The sequence below is a fragment of the Nelusetta ayraudi genome, unplaced genomic scaffold, assembly GCF_046127955.1.
Source record: "Nelusetta ayraudi isolate G7.1 ecotype Tasmania unplaced genomic scaffold, CSIRO-AGI_Nayr_v1 ptg000055l, whole genome shotgun sequence".
In the NCBI taxonomy this organism is placed as follows: domain Eukaryota; kingdom Metazoa; phylum Chordata; class Actinopteri; order Tetraodontiformes; family Monacanthidae; genus Nelusetta; species Nelusetta ayraudi.
The window spans coordinates 1,672,501-1,696,500 of NW_027466105.1; positions in this window are offsets into that span (position 1 = coordinate 1,672,501).

Here is a 24,000-nt window from a genome sequence, read left to right on the forward strand (position 1 = left end):
GTGAGGCTTCAAAGATCTTGCTTCACCTGATTGGACGGTCGTGGAGGATCTCCTTGGTCTTCTTGGTCTTCTTGGTCTCCAGCTGTTTGACCTCATGCTCTCTGTTGACCTCCTCACTCAGTCCCTCAGTGATGTAGAGCTCAGTGTAGATGCTGTTGAGGAGAATTTAACTTCCTGCTTCTTCACCTTCAGTCACACGTTCACATCTCCTCTCCAGACTGATCTTCTGCTGCTGTAGAAGCTCCTGCAGACCACCAACCTCTGGAGCTGAGAGAAGGTTGGAGAAGAAAACATCAGTGTGACAGTGTCATCATTTTCTGTCCACGACTTGAAGCTGAAAGCATCCAAACTCCATTTTTCAGCTGATGTGGTGAAGCTGCTGTTGTCTGACTGTTTGCTCTAAATGTCCTCCAGTGGATCTTCTCACTGGAGGTCCTGACCACGGTTTTAATAGTTAACGAAAACGAACAAAATAACAAAAACTTCAATTGAAAAAAACAATTGTCACGTTGCCAGGGGTTAGGATTTTGGTACCTGCCTCGTTGGGGTTCGAAGCGAGCAGAGCTGAGACCATAAGGGTGACGTAGCAACGTTCAGGACACTGATTGGCCAAAGGCAGTCTTTCACGAAAGACCAAAACCGCCATTTTTAAATGCCTCGCGTGTGGATTTTTACATTAACACGTATTAAAAACTGAAAAGCTTATGAAACTGTACCATGGGTGAACAAAGAACTACAGACGTTTCTGTTCTCTGTGGCCGAAGAAAAAGCACAATGCAGACAGTTGTGCAGAAAGTTTAGTGTTAGCTAATATATCGGGCACACAGACGTACTTATTATGTATACATTTCTTTCCATTGTAACAGGTCACTACAAGATCTGCAATCCATTACCTAGAATTGGTTTTCCTTAAACTGATGTACAGGATTACTAATCTGACTTTGATGGGCAAATTTGACAACAGAATACAATTATGAAGCACTAAAACACAGGACCACAAAACAATTAAATGCATGATGAAATAATGATATGCTTTGTTAAATAAAATAAAATGGCATTTTCAACTAAGTAATAAAATAGTCGGTGGTGCAGTGGTTAGCGCTGCCGCCTCACAGCAAGAAGGTCGTGGGTTCGATTCCGGGGCCTGGACCTGGGACCTTTCTGTGTGGAGTTTGCATGTTCTCCCTGTGTCTGCGTGGGTTCTCTCCGGCTTCCTCCCACACTCCAAAAACATGCATGTGAGGTCAATTGAACGTTCTAAATTGTCCGTAGGTGTGCATGTGAGTGTGAATGGTTGTTTGTCTCTATGTGGCCCTGCGATGAACTGGCGACTTGTCCAGGGTGTCACCCTGCCTTCGCCCTAAGACAGCTGGGATAGGCTCCAGCAGACCCCCGTGACCCTGAATAGGAATAAGCGGGTATAGAAGATGAATGAATGAAATCTTTATTGAATGAATGACACATTTTATTTCACTCGTGGTTTATGTAATTATTATTTTTTGCTCCATAGCTTTCATGATTCAGCATTACATGTTAAGCGTGATGAATTGCATGAAAAGAGAGAGCACTCGCTGATAAATTAACATGGTGTGCTGTTTAATTCCATGAGAACGACAAAATATTTGCAGATTTGTGTTAGCTACACACATCGACAGGTGCAAGAGAAAGGGAGGAACTTTCAGGGAGGAACTTTCAAGATCATTGAGTTTTTGTTTTTTTTTGTTTTTTTAGTTCTGATGAAATAAATAGACCAATCATTTCATTCCTTTGTCTGCTTTCCAAAGAGGTTATTAATTAAAAAAAATATGTGTGGCAGTGCTGTTATGGTCCATAGAGAGTTGCTTCAAAGAATTATCATTTATTATTCAGTGGCACATTGCTCACTTGTTTAATACACAAATAATAGTATATTATTATAATAATACTATTTTATTAATATAATAATAATAATAATAATAATCATCATCATCATCATCATCATCATCATCATTATTATTTCTAAAATTTCCAAACAACAATCGTCAGTTGTTCCGTAAAAAATACATTGATTTCCATGTTGAATTTTGTACGGTTCGTGAGCGAGCACGTCTGTCAGTGACGGTCTCCACACTGACACAACTGCGCACGCTCTATTATCTCATCAATGCGAAAGTCAAAAAGTTTTTGGGAGCCATGCGCTGGGTGAGCAACTTCATTGAAAGGAATGGGACGCCATCTTGGACTCTGGGGGCTTGCCGCACTGTCACGCAGGTTGTGACGTTGAGGGCCGGCGACGCACAGGTATGACATAAATGATTGACAGCTACCATTCGTTCCCATTAGCGAGAGGATTAAAAACAAACAGACACCATAATGGCATCAAAAAGGAGTTATCCCAGCGGTGCGGAAAAACGGAAGGAAAAGAAAACTGATCAAGAAAAACTTGCAAAAGGGAAAGGTAAGTTATTTGTTTGTGATGTGGGCTGGAGAGGTGGAGGGGAAACGCTGTTGTCGTCCCCCCCAAGTTTGTTTATTTGTCCTGCTAGCCAGCTAGCTAGCTAGCGTCGGATAAATGTTAGCTGGCTGGCTAATATTTGTTCGTCATGAATCAGCGTTTTTGTTTGTTTTATGAAAGTTGACCATGTCCTGCCAAGTTGGCCTATCCTGCCATGGGAATGACTGATTGACTCCACACCCGTTTATTCACATTCTAACAGGGAGGGAGGGAGTGAAGGAGGGCATTTTGTTGTTGTAGTCAGTCCCCTGTTATCGTTCAGTGGAAGTTGTCTCTCACATATTTGACTCTTAATGTTATTTTAGCCTTAACTTAGGATGAATTTACTAAGCTTAGTTTGTATTTTGTAGGCCCTTCATTAGAAATGTGCTACTGTTTTAGAATTCAAAGAAATATTTTATGGAAATACTTTATTTGGCATGGTGTTGACTATTTTAGACTGTTGTGGCAGTGGGTCATTTATCTTAGTTTTATTACTTTAACTAGTACAGTGTGTAAAGTAATGCCAAAAACTCTTAAAAATGACAGTTTTGTAATTGGGTAAAAGCTTTAAAGGGACACTGCAACCATAACGTTTAATTTAAAAACAAATGAATTTTTAATTTTCCTATATTACTGCAACATCACTGTAATAATAAAATATTAAAATGCGCTTCTGATCTATTTTGCTTGATGATCTAATGAGCTTTGTCTCTGCAGGAGCAATTCTAAAATATGTTGGCGCTCCAGACATTGAGCCAGAGGGATCTCCCGAACATCCTGACCAGGAAGCTCCAGGACCAACACATTCCTCAGAACCTCCTTCTGTCCAGGTGAATAATGTGTGTTATTCTTAGTAGCTAAGCTGATAAGTGTGGGACGAAACTAAGGCAATTAAGCATTATTTTGATTGTTGGTTTGCGTTTTAGTGTTGCACTTGTTGGTTTGTTGGATTTTCTTATTTAAAGTAAGCATTTTTTTTTTATGAATATTCAATCTGTTGTATTTATTGACATATAGAGGATTCTTTTCCTAGTATTATAGTGTTTGTTTGTTTTTAAATCAGTTTAACTTGCTTGAGTTGCTCAACTGAAGATGTTTAATTTTACCTGTAGCCTGTTTTGCTCACGAGGTGTAATAGATTGTGGAATCTTAGTAGACCTTAGTAGACGCACGCTGCTGAGAGTGGCAACAATCAGCTCCGATGACCGTGGTGCTTGTAAATAAGGCAAATGCGCCATCTAGTGGGATGCAGCATGTTTATTCGTGTTGGAGCAATGACAAGTACTACTAACAAAACAAAAGATGCACAGGGTAAAAAAAAAAAAATCATAAACTCTTCTTAGATCTCTTATAGATTATTGATAATAGCATTCTAATTGATTTCAAACCTTTTCAAAAGATTTTTTGCCAATAGCACACCCAAATATTTGATAACCTTGGAATTCCATTTGATTTTATATTTTCCTCTAATTTCTTGGCCTGGATGATAATTCAGCGTGAGAATTTGAGTGTTTGCTATGTTTAATAGAACAACAAGCCTGTGTATTTAACATAGGTTTCTATTATCAACATGAAATGAGGTAAGGTTCTGTCCGAGTCTTGGAGAACCAAAATAATATCATCAGCAAAAAGCCCTGTTAGATGTCCCTGCTCTCCTATATGTATTCCTTTTAGATTGTTACTTTGTCTGATCATTTGTGCCAGCGGCTCAATGAACATAGCAAACAATGTAGCGCATAGGCAACATCCTTGACGAGTACCATTAATCTTTATCCTTGCCGTAGGTTCTTGGTAGAGACCTTGAATACACTGTATTAACTTTTCTTGGAACCCCAGTTTCCCAAGAACTTGATACAGAAATCTCCAATTCACACAGCCAAGGCTCACCAGTAACAGCTCGCAGGCCCTGCTTTTGGATCTGATCTATTATGTATAGGACCCGTCTAATGTCTTCTTGAGTCTGCCTACCTGTTAAAAAAGCTGACTGATTGGAAGTCCATCTCGTCCCCTTAAATTTCAAAGCGTAACGAACCTGTGTAGCCCGAGGAATTTTATTATAGTTTATTTCCTGGGGTGCAACTCCCCAGGTGGCATTGTCAGGCAACCCCCCCCACCCCCCCCCAATTTTCCTTTATACCCACCATCTGAATTGTCTCCACCTCCTCCAGACCCTCCCCCTCGCCACATCTAGTCTTTTTTTGATAGATGATGATCTATGCGTATTGATGCGTCGTGCTGATGCGTAGCCCCTCCAGGATCCCTCCTTGCACTGCCACTCCGTCGTAGTGTGGGGCACCGAGTGCCGCAGGCCCCTCCGCACCCGTCGCCACCGCCGTCTTCTACGCCAGGCCGCGTCTCGCCAATTCCTCCTTTACCTCCTCTGCGCTGTTGTAGGTTTGAGTTTCCGTATCCCAGTGGGTCCTCATCTTGGTGAATGGCGTGTGGAACCAGATGCCCTTCTCCTTCAGGATTCTTTTAGCAGTGTTGTACTCCTTTCTCTTTTGGACCATCTCTGTCGTGTAATCATGATGGAATGAGGGTACTTTATTCCCCAGTTCTATTTTCTTTGTCCATAGCTCTCTCAGGACCCTCTCTTTGGTAGTAAATTCCAGAAAGTTAACAATGATGGGTCTCGGTTGGGCACCGTCCGCTGGTTTCTGTGCAAATGAGCGGTGTGCTCTCTGAATTTGGAAATTAAAATGTGCTGGCAGGTGCAGTTCGCTTTTCAGCAGGTCTTCCACAAACTTGGCCACAGATTCTCCCTCCTCTCCTTCAGTGACTCCATAGATACGTAGGTTGTTTCTCCTCGGCCTGGACTCCAGGTCAGTTAACTTGTCCTGAAGAGCTTTTTGTTCTCTCAGTGATATGACCAGAGTGTCATTAGCTTCCTGTGCCCAACGTTCTAGCTTTTCAATCCGCGACTCAGCCTCGTTGATCTTGCCGGTTTGGAGCTCCTGTTCGGTGATGACTTTCGCAAGTTGTTGATTTATTTCGTCTTTGAAGTCGTCCAAGTCTTTTTCCACGTCGTTCCTCAGTGTTTCTCCAAACGTGCGAAGGACTTCTTTTGATTCCATTTTTAAATCCTGTATCTCCTTGCTAATAATTTCTATGTCCGAGCCCTTTTTCGCGTCGTTAGTCACGAGGAGTTTGTTTCGCCATCTCCCTCTGTTTCAGAGCAAGCTGGTAGTTCCGCCATATTGTCTGTTACCGTGTTTCTGTTTTGGTTGAATCAAGTTTTCCTTCCCATTCCAACGTTCCCCTGATCACTTTGTAGTTAACATGATATCTGACAATAGTTATTCAAGTTTTCGGGGAGTTTTTACCCTAGACGGTCGAGAGCCCTGGTGTCGCGCAGTCTACCGCTTTATGGCCAAACCAGAAGTCCCTTCCCTCTAGCCTTTTCAAGGGGGAGGTGGCTAGACTCGGCTCTTGTGGGACGAGAAGCAGAAGGCCTGTCCGATCGGGGGGGAAGATGAGATCACATTTTTGTGGGTCAACACAAACTCATCTGCGAGGACAGCAGCCTTGGACAATGACGACACTTTCTGTTCATTCAAGAACATTACCACCTTCTCTGGCAAAGAGTCTTTAAAATCTTCTAAAAGAACGAGCTCACGGAGTGACTCAAAGTCATTTTTGACATCATTAGCTGCACACCATTTATCAAAGAGGTTGCTTTTCTCCCATGCAAACTCGACAAAGGTTTGACCACTGGATTTTCTATGGTTCCTAAATTTTTGCCGGTAGGGCTCAGGAACAAGCTCATAAGCAGGAAAAATTGCTTCCTTTCCAACATCATATTGCAGGCTGTCTTCTAAGAAAAGAGCAGACACCAACTCCTGTGCTTTTCCCACCCGCTTGCATTGGAGAAGGACAGGCCACATGTCTCTTGGCCAGTTGAGTGGCGAAGCTATTTGCTCCAAGGCACTGAAGTATGAATCAACTTCTGCCTGACGAAATGCTGGCACCAGAAAAATGTTTTTACTGGGGCTGGGCAACGATTAAAAATTTTAATCGCAATTAATCGCATGATTTACCTGATCAATCACGATTAATCACGTTGTATACGCAAAAGCCAATAATGAATTTAAAAGAAGTCTTTCATACACTTTAATTTAAATGTTCTGCCATATAAACGAAAGCACCATAACATTTATCGTGCAAACACTTAACATCAGCACTTTACACAGAAACATTTTTAATGTAAATCTAAAGTTAAAAAAAATGCAAATACAAAATTAAAGCTTATTGCCAATGCCAGGGCATTACTGTTATCCTGTTCCTTATGAAAAATAAAAAAAAATCTACCTCCAAAATCCTGAGCCACAATAATAACAGGCAATTTCTGAGGTAACAGCAGAAACATTTTTCTTTTATCAGGGAGCAGCATAACCAGTCTGCGTTCCCTTGCAAATGTCCCAGTTAGAAAGGGTGAGGCACTAGAATGTAAAGTCCACATTTATACTGGAGTTCCTTTGGAGAATCTCACTCAACTCAGTGCAGTTTGTCAGTTCCTGGAACTTGACGGCCAGTTATTTTAAATGTACTGCCATATGAATTAAAGTGCCATAACATTTACTGTGCAAACACACTTTTAACATCAGCATTTTTGAACAATTAGCAGCTAAGAAAAAAAAAATAGTGTAAATTTAAACTCAACTTAAACAATGTTATCAAAGCAATACAAAATTAAAGCTGTAAGCAGCGTTTGCGGGACTGAGCCCACCTGGCCACTGCCTGCCGTGACGTCCGCCACCTGGCCACAAGCCCCCGCCACCCGCCGACGCTTCCCAACGCCTGGCGATTCCGCCCGAAACCCGCCGATGCCCCATTACTGACGCCGACGCCTGCTGATGACACATCAAGCACTGACTTGACATTACTGACTTGACATTTAGAAACATTAGATTTCTAAATGTGATTGATTACTGTATCATTTTGGAGATAATAAGCCTTAAAGTTGGCTTTTTGTTTTGTTTTGCAACAGCTCCAATATTCCATTTTTACTGTACAATAACATCAAATTGCTCCATAAGCTCTGTCAATGGTTGGTACAGTTGACCTCAGGACAACCTTGAATATATCTTCTCTTAATATTCTTAATATGATGATTTTTTTTTCCCTGCCAGATTGAGGAGAAATGAAATGGACATCCAAACCGGGTCCAATAATGGATGAGCTGGATGATGTCACAGTATCAATTTTAAATGGTATGTCATGTGTAGGTATGAAAAAATTTCCATGACTTTGATTGGTCCGCTAAGTAATTAAAATAACTGTATGCTGACACTGATTTCAAAAAGAAGTATTTTACAAATTTGAGACAAAATGTCTAAACTGAATTGCATTTACAATTAATTCTGATAACAGAAATTGGCACAAAACAAACTTGGTTTGACTTGTCAAGTTGAATTAAATTCATTAGTGAAAAAATGTATGAGTTGTTAAGTCTAAAAGGTTTGTTAATGATTGGACTGTCTTTATAGCTGCCAACATCGATGAAGTCTTGCTCCACACCCTCCGTCGTGATGATTTGAGAGACCTTTTTCCTGGACCAGAACACTTTCTCAGGAGGAAACGGATTTGGGCCCTTATTAGTGTAGATGTGATTGGTTACCTACTTTGCTCTGAAAACATCGAGCATAACACTTTTTTTTTCTTTTTTCCTAATTGTGTCTATTGTTTCTCTCTTGTTCATAATGTTTTGGATCTGGTTTCCTCTCGGCTGAGAATTCCACCGTACCAGACAAGGTTGCCCCGAATGAAGCCAGGAACTGTGTCTTCACCAGGAGGAACATCTCCAATCTGTCCTCAGACATCCACTCCTTTGGTGAAAAGCAGCCCAAAGAGGACCCTACAGCTTCCTGCTCCTCCACAATATGTTGTCTATACTAGACATGGGCAAACCCCGGCCCGCTGCGTGTCTCTGTCCGGCCCGCGTGAAGCCAGTCATAACCCCCCAACACCGCACCCCCCAACGAAACTTTGTCGGCACGTAACTTTGCCGAGTTAGTGTAGCGCGATAGCGATAGCGTGCTTCCCCCCCGTCAACGAGGTGTAGGTACAGAATTAGTCCGGGTGCAGAATCGTTCTAGGCAGAAGTGACTGCCGATACGGCAACTCCATTGGGACATACCTCTACATCGCGTTCGAACGTGATATATGGATAGATCGCGGTACGTTTATAGAGTTGCCGTATGTGACGTAATTGGCAGTCGCCTCTGTCCAGTGGGCGAATGCCAACAACGTCACATACGGCAACTCTATTAGGACAAACTACATCGGTTGATTAAGGTTATCTTTTTTTTTCTGTCAATCCCTGCCGTATTTACAGTACTTTGTATTATATTGTATACACGAAATTCTCTCTCTCTCTCTCTCTCTCTCTCTCTCTCTCTCTCTCTCTCTCTCTCTCTCTCTCTCTCTTCACAAGCTCGTCAGCACTACTTCCAGATGGCCCGCACTGCCAGTGAGGGGAAATGTGTCATGTTCAAAGAGCTGAGACGCAGGCTGGTGAGAAACACTGTCACCAGCATGATTTCTATCTTGAGAGCCAGTCAGCAAGGAGAGGGGGTCCGGTACCCTTCTAAGCATGAAGTCACTGCAATGTCTCAAAGACTAGTGGAGTATTATCCCATGCTGAAGGATTAAGACAAAACAATGAAACATGTAAGTGATTATATTATTTTGCACACTTAGATTTTGAAGCGTGTGGTTATTTTTGGCTGATACTTTTTTTATCTGTGCATGTTCACTTTCCATCTTTATTTGTTCTTTCAATGAGTGAAATTTTATTTACCACAGGCGAGCACTTACAAGAATCTTCACAAGAGATTCACCAGAGAGGGGCCACAAGAAGAAAAGGCATCGCATTGACTTGTCAGCAAGTGACCAAGAAGAAGATCATGATGCAGACTCAATTGGTGGATCAACAATTATTTTGTGTCACACACCAGGGCGCAGTTCTGATAATGGCCACACTTCACATAAGTAGAAACATGTCCATTTTAATAATAATGATAATGTATGAAAGCTAGGCAATGTTTTGATAGTTTTGGATATCATGATATATCACAGGCATTTTTACATTTGAATTGTCATTTGATATATTTTGATGCTCCAAACAATTTCATCCATTTGACTGATTTACTGATTTGTCTCCTCCATTTCATCAGCCAAAGATGGTCTGACAGCACAGGCCAGACATTATCAGACCCTGCAGGAGCTGTACAAGAAACCAAAACCCAACCAAGATGCTGTCTCCCAAATTCTTGACCTGCAGTTTCAAGCAAGAAGATCCTTCATTGATAGTGATGTTCTGAAAGAACAGGACAAGGCCAACAAAGATCCTGGATGCATATCCATGTGTCAAGGATCTTTATCGTGTAAGTGATTAACTTGTTTTGGTTTCTGATGAAAAGCAAGCATTTTTGCAGATTTTAACACTGACTTGCATTATAGGCGATGAATGAGCTGCGGCGCATTCTGGATAAGGGCAACAGAAAATTCATTGATGAACTAAAAAAAGAGATGGGAAGACTTCTGCACCAATGTGTAATTTTATGGTGTTTGGAAAAAAAATGAAGTGATGAAGCCACGCATAACGCTGGATGTAGGTGAGTGGGACATGCCAGTGAGGCACTGCTTCATGTCATTCAGGTGAAAGTTTGTTCGCATTTTCTCACATTCAACACTTCATAGTTCCATGCATGGATGTGGCGTTTCCTTCTTCTTTTTCTTTAGCCAACAGAAGATCCCACAATGTACTCGCAGAAGAGGTCTTTCTGCACCCCTGTGTTGCTGTTTGATGGGACCCGCTGTCTCATCTGGCTTGGAGCCACTCCCGCCACCACGCTTGCCAAGGAAGACTTGAGTGACGGTCTGCTTCATCTGATGGATTACTACTATGCCCTGCACCTCACATATCCAAAAGTGTGTGGCAACCCTTCTCTCTGTCATTCAGACAGAAGTGCTACAGGATACTATCCATGAGTGAGACACCACAGCCTCATACAAAAAAGACCATGGCAGAATGGAAAGATTTTATTGGGGAGTAGAGCTGTGTACTAGGCATAGGTAGTGATACACTCCCCTGGTAGTTGTAACTTGAGGGTGGGTGGGAGTCTGTTGGAACAAACATGTTATCAGTGGTGATAGGAACACAACACTATATGCTGTCCCCATACTGTTTTTTTTTTTTTTATGTAACTGAGTGTCAGGGAATCTGAATCAATATTCAATAATGATGACGGTGAATATTCTAACAACACAACATTACTTGCGTTCTAGAAATGATTGCTTGAGATTGTTTTAAGATGCAATGCCTTAGTGACGTTTTTATTACAAGGCAGTGAAGGCACTCTCAGCAATTTAAGTGAATAAATAGTTGTTGACAATATTAATTCTGTTTGCTGAATTATTTTTTTTTGCGGGGGGAGTGGGCGTAGGGGGGGTGGATGCTTTGTCTCATTTTGAGAAAAAAAGCTAATATTGTGAACACTTAAATTAAGAAGAATTGCACTGTTAGTACCTCTGGTTTTAAGATCTTTTCATTCAAATTAAGAAAGAAGCAAATGTGAAAAAAGAATTGAGAAGCTAGTATCAAGTTTATTTGACTTAGTACAGTCCTTGGAATGAGTGCTTTACTGTTTATTTCAAGAGTTTTTCCATTCTTCAAATGCCTAGATATATCGTCTTATTTTAAGAAATCTTACCAAGTCTAAATATCTTACTGCATTGGCAGATAATTTGACTTGTTTCTAGCCTGTTCTTTCTCAAATTAAGTGTTTATTTCTTAGATATATTTTGCAGTGTGTGGACACCGAGGGGAGCTCTAGAATTGGCTCATTCAACCGACCAACGAGCCAATCAGCAGCGGCGTCACAGGCCCTCCTCCTTCTTTGTTCTCTCTCTCACTTTGACTTCGGCACTGGACAGCCAGGTTTGTGGAGGGAAGGTTGGAACAAAGTAAGGACGGGGTACCCCATACATTCATGTACGTAGAGTCACTAAGTCTTAAACTCACCAGGTTTGTATCGCTTATCGATAACCCTAATGCCATACAAGTCTATGAGGGTCAAAGGTCAACTTTGTCATAGGGACATGGGGCCACTTTCAGGTTCATCAGGATCCTCCTGGACACACCCATACCAAATTTGGGGCTTCAAGCCCATGAGGAACCCCGAAACCCTCACTCTAATTCCAGCCTTATCGCTAACCCTAATGCCATACAAGTCTATGAGGGTCAATGGTCAACTTTGTCCTAGAGACATGGAGCCACTTGCTTTTTCATCAGGAGCCCCCAAGAAGCGCACACGCCAAATTTGGGGCTTCTAGTTCTTGAGGAACCCCAAAACCCTAACCCTAATTTCAGCTAACCCTAGTTTCAGCCTTATCGTTAACCCTAATTCAATGCAAGTCTATGGAGGTCAAAGGTCAAATTTGTCCTAGAGACATGGGGCCACTTTCAGGTTCATCAGGATCCTCCTGGACATACCCATGCCAAATTTGGGGCTTCTAGCCCATGAGGAACCCCGAAACCCTCACTCTAATCCAGCCTTATCGCTAAACCCTAATGCAGTGCAAGTCTATGAAGGTCAAAGCTCAACTTTGTCCGAGAAACATCAAGTGTTTTTTTCATGAATCATTCATCAATGTTAAGAGTTTGCTTTTTAGGAGAATTCACAATAAAAATACATTGACACTGTCAAAGATGGACTCAAGCACTATTATTGAACTATACTGTATTTTTTGAGTGATGTGAAGCTTTTGACAAGCGCTGCGCAAAGGAGGCCCATTTGTTTTTGTTTTTTTGAAGGGGGCCCAAAATTCCTGGCGGCACCCCTGAGCGTTCATCTCCAGCACTAAGGCAGTGGAGCTGCCGGCCACGAGAGAAGAATTAACCAGTCCATTGAAACCATTTGTTTGGTCTAGTGAGTGGCAACAGTCCTTTGAGGATCTTAAGTGCCTTCTTAGCTGTAACCCTGTCGTGTCTGCTCCAAATTTTTCCTCATTGGCTAGAAGCCCCAAATCTAGCGTGGGCACTTCTTGGGGGCTCCTGATGAAAAAGCAAGTGTCCCCATGTCTCTACGACAAAGTTGAAAATTCACCCCATAGACTTGCATTGAATTAGGGTTAACAATAAGGCTGAAACTAGGGTTAGGGTTAGGGTTAGCTGAAATTAGGGTTAGGGTTTCGGGGTTCCTCAAGTACTAGAAGCCCCAAATTTGGCGTGGGGGCTTCTTGGGGGCTCCTGATGAAAAAGCAAGTGGCCCCATATCTGTAGGACAAAGTTGAAATTTCACCCCATAGACTTGTATGGCATTAGGGTTAGGGTCCAAGAGTACACATACACATTTTCTTTTGCTTTATTGATTTAAGCTCATCGTCTCCAGCTGCAAAGGTACAGAAACCTTTCTGTGTTTTGATGTTGTGTGTGAGAAAACATCACTTTTTTCTGTAAACTTGTGTTAGCATTGTCCTTCATTGAAAATGACACAATCTTTCATTTCATTGTTCAGATGCCGAACACCAAGGCATTCCGTCGCTCTCTGGCCATGAAACGACGCCTGGAACAAAAACGGGATTGGACACCTTTTCCACCTCGGAAGGACTTTGAACGTCGTGAGTACTTCCACGTTCATGATTTCATGTTCTGCCTTTGTTGTTATGTTGTATTCCAAATAAATCTTACAAAAACATATTTAGATTTTTCTTTTTTGTCAATTTACACAGGGCGCGGTACTGATCAGCGACCTGGGTGCGAAGATGGCCCGTTTTGCTCCTGACTGACAAAACAGTGCAAGTTCGTTCTTAAGGCCCAGCAACCAGACAAGAATGTATGGGTCGTGATTTTGTCAAGCCACGAGTTTCTTTCTGTTTTTCTTCTGGTGGTGGGAGACTCACATCTCTGTCCACTTGTGGATGGTTTTGTGTTCTCTCCCCGGGCAACAACCTTGAACACGGGCTTGTAACAGACTCCGCCCAGGATTTTGCTGCGCTATTGGCAACTGTGTTGGACCGCTGGCCCAAGGTTTGTTTATCTGCTGTGACAAACAAATTTGAACACATGAATGTCATTGCCACTTTGTTTTATCAATATCAAGTAATTCCATGATCCATAGTTCAATAACAAGAATATTCATGAATTTATTTTGCATTTTTATGTTTGTTTGGGTTTTTTTTTTTTTATATACAACTATTTTGTAGGTGTTTGTGCTTGACTTTCCACCTCGCCTGACTGTCAAGCCAGAACTACAAACAGCGCTACGTCAAGTATATCATCGTGTTGCTGCACGCATGGGTGTGTAAAATACATATTTTTGTTGTATTTTTTTCTCTTCAGTGACACTGTGCTAACAGATATTTCTTAGAATTGTGTGATTACATAATTGATTATGTGACACTTCTTCCAGGTTTAACATTTGTGTATATGGCCGATCACCTCCCCCTTCGTCAGCTGTACATGGTGGTGTTATGATGGTGTAACTTTTGCCTTCTTCAGCCTTACTTGCTCTTCATTTGATATGACAAATATGTGTTAACATGTTGTTTTCTGTTTACGTGCACCTCAGGACTGATTTTGGTGGAGCGTCTGCATGCTGCAGTGCTCCATCAGCTCGCACCCCCTTCACCTAGGCCAGGGGTGTTGTGCCACAACCAATCATCGCCCAGGGTGTCTCCCAGAGTGGTTGTGACAGGTCCTGTCTACATGCCAGTGTATGGACCCGCTCCTGAATGGACTCTTGTTGGACAGGAGGTTGAGGTAACCTGTTCATCCCTCTTTTATTTTTCCCCCAATCGTGTATTTGTCAAACTGTGCAACTTTTTATTTTAAAAATGAACACTTATCCTAAGTTGACTCTGATTTCCTCTCCTCTTTTTTTTATAGACAGTACCAACAGCTGTTGAGACTGCATTTCACACAGACATCCCGTCCAATCCCGTGTGGTTCAGTGAGGCTGTGCTGCTGGACCACATGGAGACCGTCGTGGAGTCATCTGGCAGGGTTTCCCCAGCTGCCACGGTAACATTCACACAATTATTCATACACTTATCAACTAGGGGTGGGTGAAAAAAAAATCAATATTGCAATATATTGTTGTGCTTTCTGTTGCAATAAATAATCGATACACTGACGGCAAATATCAATATTTTTTTCCAAACACCACCTGTCCACCTGTCCCGGGAAAGATAAAATCTCTCCCGGGACACAATTTGTCCCGTTTTTTATGGAAAATGACAAAACCTCATTTAATTTCCGTCTGTGGTCTAGATAGGGTTGCCAACCCTTCCGTAAAATACGCGATTGTCCCATATTTGCAAATTAAAAAGCCTGTCCCGTAATGAACTGATGGGGGACGCACTTCACTTTGTCCCGTATATTTCGGGGACGCGGTTATTTATTTCTTTATTTTGTCTGCATCATTTTTTATTGATTTTCAGAATCGAAGCAGTGAAAGGATTTTTTCCCCTCTTTCATCTTCCCGTCGGTTTGTATATCCCAAGTCCCCAAGTTGAGATAAGACAAGTTGCTACTGACTTTACATTACCAGAAAGCACTGTCCTTGTTTACATAAAAGTTATTAATGTTCATGCACTTTAATATGTTTGCTTGTGCAGTGCACGTTTGTTTGTACATTATACAAAGTTTTGGAATAAATGCAAGATCACAGGCATTTTCCTTTTTATGGCTATTTTTTTCTTTTTCAGTCACATATCGTCTGCAAAATTTCGAAGATATCGAAGATATCGTGTGTCGTGATGTTGTCATTATCGTGGGCCAAATATCGTCACAGTATCGAATCGTGGGTTAGCTGTATACACATATGTACAGTACATGTACAGTTTAATTAGTGTGTTACTTTGTTTATGAATTCATTTCTTTATGTTCTTCCAGATGTCCAGCCTGATCAGCACGTGTTGCCTCAAAAACCAAAACAAACAAGTGACATGTTGGTATTTGGGATATGTGTATTTCATTGTGTGCATCTTTGTGATAGGACAATAAATGCAGTTCTTTAAACGTTACTTTGTGTCCTTGTATTTGCAGGTGTGGGCAACACGTTCAACTGTCCACATGACTGAGTCTGCCTCCAGCAATGTCACAGCAGTGCAGCAGGTTTGTACTTATTCATTTCCACTTCATCACCTGTGTGTGTTTTCTAGGCTTTACACCGATCTTATCGGCTGTATCGGATCGGCCGATATTTGGCATTTTTTGAAACGTTCGTGATCGGGCGTCATGTCATGAATCACCGATCAATGACGTCATGGTCGTGTTGAAACTTTTTTAATCTGTCTCATTTCCTCCAAAGTAGTTTCACAGCATCGACATGTTTATTTGTTTGTATCCGAGAGCTAATGATTCATGATTCAAAAACCTTCATTTTCGTCTTCGTGCCTCTTCCTGTTTTGAGTACTGTCGCTATGTGACGGACAATAAAGTTTCTTTGAATCTTCACGACAGCAACATCCATGGGCGACACAAACAAACGTGTCGGGAGTGTGGAAGTTTTTCAAAGTGAGAGAAACAGACATAGCACAAGCTATCTGCAATATATGCAACACTACAGTACTTCGCGGGGGAACTTTGGTAAATAAATTTCAACACCACAAATTTAATCAGGCACTTGGAAAAGATACACACGGAGGAGCATGTCGAGTTTAAGAAACGCAGCGCGGAGAAAGAAAAAGAAAAGCAAACTCTGAAACGGATGCTAAAGCAAACAACTTTCGACGGTGCTCCTGAGAAGGCAAGCGGTGTACAGAAACAAGTATTTATTGCCCCTAACGTGATCGGATCGGTGATCGGTTTATTTAAACTCACTGATCGGTGATCGGCACAAAAATCGTGATCGTGTAAAGCCTAGTGTTTTCCTTTCTATGTTTATTGGCATAAAATCACATCTTTCTTATTTTAATCATGTGGAGGCGACGCCACAGATGACCAGAGCTGTGCCCGTGGTTCCTGTGGCTCCCGTGGTTGCCAGCACCAAGCCAGAGGAGGCCAGCACCGTCCAGGAGGCAACACAGAAGATCAACTAAGCTAAGGCGGCTTTTCTTTCTTCTTCTGTTGCCTCTGACTGCTCCGCTCGTTCTACGCCTCGCACATGTGATTTGTGATCCATCATCAGTTAGTACTAGTGAAGATGCAGTGGCAGATCATGGCACTGGTATTAGATTAGCCAAGGTTCTGCATGGTTCTTTTCATCAAGGCGAAACCGGTCACGGTTTAAAATTCCAGCACCAGCTGGCAACAGTGAGTCACTTCAGAAGAGCAAAACTCCTCACTTTGACATGGATAATTCTGACGTAGAGTTTGTCAGTGCTGTGACCAATGAAGAGTGTAACTTCTCTCCCCTTGATGTTGATGTTTGTTTAGACCTTTGCAAAAACTTGAAGATTCATTTGGACTGTGCGAGTTTTCCAATTTCTGATTGCAAAGGCCCATTAGGTTCGCCGTGTACAAATGAGAATGTAGAGGCTGATGGAAACTGCTTCTTCAGAGCCATCAGTCAAGCTGTGACTGGTTTATAGACACAGAAGTGGAAATTCAGGTTGCAGCAGATTGTTTACGATTAGATGTGTACACTTTTATCGATGGTCATGGGTTGAAGTGCAGCTCTTGCAAGAAACAATTCTCACATTGTATATATTTATGGATGTATTTGTTTTATATGGAAGCAGTTACCATAATCCAAATTAAAATAAGAATATAATAACAGAAATGCTTTTTCATTTTAAGAACGAAGCTGCATTATTTGACTCATAATTAAAATGGTTAATAAGTCATTCAATCTGCATTTTCATTTTCTTCTTCAAGACTGCTCATTCTTGTACTTAATTCAAATGAAGGAAAACACATTTGAGATTTAATTTTCAAAACATGCACCAGCAAAGAGTTCCCAAAATTCAATATGAAATGTAAAATTCAAAAATGAAAAAGCAATAGCAGAATGCTTTTTCATTTTAAGAACAAAGCTGCATTATTTGACTCATAATTAAAATCATAAATAAATATTGCTATATGCATTTTCATTTTCTTATTCGTGTCGCACCTTTTATGACACAATCAAAAAGAAAACTGAGAGCATTGCTTTTTAATTTTCATGGTCCTGCCCTGCACAAGAGTTACCACAACTGGAAAACGAAATCGCAATCTCAAATTAAGCGCGCGGCGCAGGAAAGTGACGTCAGCAGCTCTCCACCTCCGCTGTGGGTATGGCGGTATGACGCCAAGTGTCATTTGCCTCCTTTTATGTGTAAATTCTAATGTTTGTGAATTTAATAAATGTATATATATACTGTATATTTAAAAAAACAAAACAAAACAAAAAAAAGGTATAGCGGTCTGACACCACTTTGCCATCGTTACTTTTCACGTCATTGAAGTTGCCGGTAAACAAGATTTAAATCGCAGAAAAACGTGGACCACTGACGGATCTCGTTGGTCGGACAGATTTGAGCATGGCGCACATTGACACAATTGTTCAAACCCTGCTGGATTTAGCTTCCCAGGTGGAGTTGAATAGTGTATCTGAATCTGATGCTCGGGACCGAGTTGAGCAGGTATTCTGCCGTCCCAGATACGGACGCAAACAAGGTTGCCCTAGCCAACCTGTTGTCAGTTATGGAACACCTTGATGCACCAGCACAACATTAAAGCTAAAGCTATTTGTTACATGGGTGGAGTAACAGCTGTTCGGCGTCGGCCACCAGTCCATCCGACGAAGGATGCGAAGCAACAGATCAATCCGTCGACTGGTGGCAGATGCTGGTGCGAGATCTGTCAGTGGTCCACGTTTTTCTGCGATTTAAATCTCGATTACCGGCAACTTCAATGACGTGAAAGAAGTAACGATGGCAAAGTGGTGTCATACCGCCATACCTTTTTTTTCTTTTCTTTTCTTTTTAAATAAAAAAAAGAAAATATATATATATACTACACAGCGCCAGATCCACCAGGCCTGTTTGATGGCCACGTTTGGCCCATGTACCTGAAACACAAGAACATTTGTTTGTGAATTTAATAAAGATATATGTATATATATATATATGTGTATATATATATATATATATATATATATATATATATATATATATATATATATATATATATATATATATATATTTATATGTAAATTCTAATGATATATATATATCATTAGAATTTACACATAACAGGAGGCAAATGACACTTGGCGTCATACCGCCATACCCACAGGTGGAGAGCTGCTGACGTCACTTTCCTGCGCCACGCGTTTACTTTGAGATTGCGATTTCGTTTTCGAGTTGTGGTAACTCTTGTGCAGGGCAGGACCACGAAAATTAAAAAGCAATGCCCTCAGTTTTCTTTTTGATTGTGTCATAAAAGGTGCGACACAAATAAGAAAATGAAAATGCATATAGCAATATTTATTAATGATTTTAATTATGAGTCAAATAATGCAGCTTCGTTCTTAAAATGAAAAAGCATTCTGCTATTGCTTTTTCATTTTTGAATTTTACATTTCATATTGAATTTTGGTAACTCTTTGCTGGTGCATGTTTTGAAAATTAAATCTCAAATGTGTTTTCCTTCATTTGAATTAAGTACAAGAATGAGCAGTCATGAATAAGAAAATGAAAATGCAGTTTGGATTATTTATTAACGATTTTTTTTATGAGTCAAATAATGCAGCTTCGTTCTTAAAATGAAAAAGCATTTCTGCGGTCATGTTTCACCTCCAGTCAACACGCAGTGGTTCACATGAAGGTCCAAGAGGCCTACAGACCTACACAGAGTCTGGATGTGGCAGCACAGTGGCATCATTGTCTTTGTTGTGTTGTTTGGTCATTGTGATCCAATGTAATGTGAGAGAAGGACGAGTGCAGTTCTATTGGAGTGAGTTTCTTACAAATACAGATCGCACGATTTCTATCCCAATTGTTAAGTGGGAAAGAGACCTGTCTCTCCAGCCTCACTCTAATTTCTGGAGAACAATCTGCCTGAACACCTTTTCACTGATAAAACAACCTATTCTACAATTAGTTCATTTTAAAGTACTCCACAGGATCCACTACACTGGACAGCGGATGTTTCAGATGGGCATGACCGCCTCTCAGACCTGCTCACACTGCACAGTTAATGTCCCAGATAATTACCTACACGCTGCATGGCATTGCCCACCAGTAAATAAATTCTGGGACGTAGTATGCAATGATCTATCAGCACAGGTTGGTTACAACATCACAGCCACTCCTTCTTTTTGTCTCTTAGGGGACCTCAGTGATATCACATCAGATAAGGCAGAATCTCGCATGCTGATCACCTCCTTATCTATCGCTAAGAAAACAATCCTCACAAACTGGAAAACAAAACAACACCTGCACATTGCACAATATAGGAACTTACTGTTAGACCACACCTCCTTGGTAGGAATGTCTGCTTCATCCTATAACTAACGAGTAATCAATCAATAGCTGAGGCTGCTGGTTGATGTGGGCAGCCGTGGTGGGGGGTCAGGGGTTGGGTGGGTGGTGCTCCAGGGGTGGTGCTCCGGGAGGGGGGGGGGCGTCCCTGGCTCTGGTCTGGGGGCCCCCTTGTTGGTGGGAGGGCTGGTCCGTCCCTGTGTCTGGGGACTGGCGCTGGATCGTACGCGGTGGGGTCGCATGCCTGGGGTGGGGCTGCGCGTTCGCCGGCTACCGCTCCTGTGTGCCCGGGTGGTGCGGTGCGGTGAGGGGCGGGCCCCCTTTGGCTCCTGGATCCCTGTGGTGTCCCCGGCCCCGATGTCGCTCAGGGGGCGCCCTGACCGGGAGTCCCCCCTGGTCACATAATAGGTGTTTTTTTTTTTGTTTTTTTTCCCTAAATTTTTAATTAATTTATTTATTTTCTTCTGTTTCGGGGGATTTGTGTCTTGGGTGGTCGCTGCCCGGCCTTCTGGCCTTAAGACCCTCTCCAATCTTAATAGCATTATAGACACTTAGGGCCTGGGGGGGTGGTTCGTGCACTGCGGCCGCCGCCCTGCTCAGCAGCAGTGTGGTTGCCCCAGGGCCTTACCACCCCTCCATTTTAAACGCACCATAGTTCAACACACCAGCAAGTGCACATATACACACACTGACACCCCTGCACACAGTGGGGTCGGCCTGCTAGCGGGGGCGGGATCCGGCATCTTTCCCACTCTGGATGGGCCCTGTGCAGTCCGGTGCCCCTGGGGTGCGAGACCGGCTGGGCCTATGGGGACCTCGCCACTTGCAGCGATGCGCCATACTGGGTCCGTAGGGGGGGGGCCTCTGGGTGCCCGGGCCTGCCTTGGGTACCGATCCTCCCGGTGGGTGAAGGGGATGGGTCCTGTCATGGGGATGAGTCCGGTCTCACTTGCCCTGGGGGGCCCCGTCCGGAGGACGGGCTCTGCTGTCTGTTCGCCCCGGGTGGTGTCCCTTCTCCTTGGGGTATCTGCCTCCCTGTCATCTTGCCCTGGCTCCTCGTGGGGCGGGTGCCCTCCGGTCCGGGGGCCTGCTGCTCCGGGCCTCTTCCTGGCCGGCATTGCAGCGGGTGTGCCGTGTCCGGGCCCCCCCGCCCTGGACTCGTCGCTGGCGTGGGGCGGTTGCGGCCTCAGAGGCCGCGCTAATTGGCAGCCTATTTCCAGTGACGTACTTAAACACACCCACTCCCACATTCAGGTACACACACCACCACATCCACACACACACACACACACACACACACACACACACAGGAGCAGCAGCTCTAATTGGCTGAGAGCTAAATATCTTCTTATCTTACTGGGTGTAAATGAATCTGTCCATTTTTTAAATGTCGAAATTTAACATTTGGTTTGTATTTTTTCAGATATTATTTCCGTCAAATTCATTTGAATCAACAGAAGAAGAAAATCAGTGTGTAGTTCAAACTTTGTGCGTCTTTGTGTTCAGTTTTTCTACTGTAGTTGTGCTTTTCTTTTCATTCCAGATGAATTCCACTCAGTTTCCTTTTCAAACCTTGTAGGTGTTGAGTGAGCTGCAACGCCCCCTGGCTACAAGTTTCATACTGTGACTCTGCCGACCGAGGTAAAAAACCAACAAACTCTGACACTTTGCTGAGGTCCTCCTGGAGGAGCTGAAGGTGCAGAACCTTCTCAGGCCTCTCTGAGGAGGAACTTGCGTCTGTCGGTCCTCTGCTGCCCCCTGCTGGTCACACAGGCCTCTTACACCTCCGTTTGTCTGTTCAGCACATATTACATTTTTGAATGGCTCTATAAACGTCACTGATGAGACGATTTTATGATTCCTGCAGTTAAATGTTTTTAATTCCAAATCTGCAAAAACCTTCTGATCAATGAAGACAGAGTTGATTAAAATGATTTCAAAATTGACCCGTTTGAGAAAAGCTGCACTGTGGCATTGTTTGCATGTTGTTTTAGCTCTCAGTGGCTTCATTTCGCATTTTTCTTAAAAACTTCGTTTAGTGGTCCATTGTGGTCAATGGGACACTGAACATCCGCTTTGTGTGCCCGAGTTTTAAGAGGATCAGGTGCGGACATTTTAGCATTTAAATTATTATGGCTTATTAGCATAGGTACGTAGTACCTCACCTGTCCGTTCTTTTTACAGTGCTTCCTGAACACCTCACCGGCACACTACAGCCGCCTGCGAGCACAAAGCTGCGCAGAGCCTCCTCGTTGTTCTCCTCACCTGGAGGACGCTTGGTGATCAAGACCTGTGGCCCAAAACTCGGTCCTATAAGATAAGTGCAGGAACACTGCCGCTTTGCCCGCACTTGATTGTGCTAGTCGCCCCGTACAGACGGTGGACAGTGCATGTTGCTTCCGTCCCGCCTTGGTTTTACTTGTTGTTTTTCCGTTCTCGTTGTGTTTTTCTTCGTTTGCTTACGTCGCCACTGCTGACCCTCAGACAGCAGACGTTACACTATCAAGTCGCCGGTCCAGCCACAGTGGTGTGCGTGCATGTATGCGTGTGCGTGGTTGGTGGGAACTTGGTTGGTGTGTGTGTGTGTGTGTGTGTGTGTGTGTGTGTGTGTGTGTGTGTGTGTGTGTGTGTGTGTGTGTGTGTGTGTGTGTGTGTGTGTGTGTGTGTGTAATTGCATTGTTTGTTTGTTTTTCTTGCTATTTCAGTACATGTGACAGATTTTAGGGAACTTTTAGTAACCAACTGTTTATTTTTTCTTTTGTAGTCGCTGAGAGCTGCTGGTGGTGGCGGTGTCCCGGGTGGTGGGCCCCTTCGAGTGCTGTGACCCGGGATTGTGGTTGTTTTCTTCTTTTTTTTTGCACTTCACTTTCTTTGCAGGTGTGTCACGTGTGAGTGGGGTGTTCCTTGTTTTCTTTGGTTCCTCCCCCGTTTGGCCCCCTCATCGGTAAGCCTCAGTTTCTACACCAAGAATAAGGAGCTCAGTAGCTCTGTTTTAAGTGTTGGTCTGTTTGTTCCTTTTATTTTTAAATGTTGAATAAAAGTTGGTTTGATATTTTAAACATTTTGAACCACGTCTCCTACTCCTTCCTCGTAGAACTTACCTGTGTGCCTAATTATTACTTTTGTGTTTAGTAGAACTCCCTGGGTGAAATTCCCAGAGTGGCGTTGTCGGTTCCTTTTCATTTTGTTAAATTCCCAAGATTAAATCTTGCTTTATCAGATAGCCATAACCACTCTCATCGCCACAGGATATTTGAGTCAACTGAGTCAAACTGTCGTGTCTACTTCCCAGTCTCAATAAACATGTTCACTACTGCTTTGTGCGAGCTTCTTAAATGGAGGTTTGTTGGGGTTTTTCCCTTTTTAGAAGCAAGCCACATATTTTGTGTCTTTCCACCACAAGACATTGGCTTTTGTCACTCTCTTCGTCGTATTGGGAAAAAGTGGCATATCGGACTTTCCCGCCGCGAGGCGCTCGTCAACATACTGCTGTGAAAGAGGGGTGACGTCACAGAACGCGAGGTGCATTTAGGTGCTGCTGCGTAAAACGCAAACATTTTCCTGGGCAAATATTCATTTGACAGACGTAAACAAAGTGAAATATGACTTCAATTTAAGTTTGTTTTAGTTTGTTTTTATAAACACACAAAAAAGTTTGAGTTAGTTATCGTTTTTGAAAAAAGTTCTTGACTTCTACTTTAGAGATATTGATGACGAGTTGTTGTATATAAACGGTGTGACTATGTGGTTCGGCAAGCGGTGGTGCTGTCTGTACATAGCTTAGCAAACGGCTAGCGCTAGCACCCCCTTTCAATGCCAGAGTGAAAAGATCCACACGGAGTGTTATGACCCACGGGTGGGTCTAGGTGCCTCTATCTTTGTGTCTGTGTGTGTGTCTGGATGTCGGCTGCTGATTGGACGCGCCACGGCTGAGAAGGAGGAGCAGTCGAGCCAGCCTGACAGTCGTCCCTCCTCCGCTCCCAACTCTGCAGTTAGTCACTTCTGAAATGGTGTTAGAGCACGCAGCCGTAGGTAGTGATGGCCGATCGAGGCTTTGTTGAAGCTTCGACACTTGTTTCAAAAAATGGTTCATTACTCGAGGCTTCAATGAC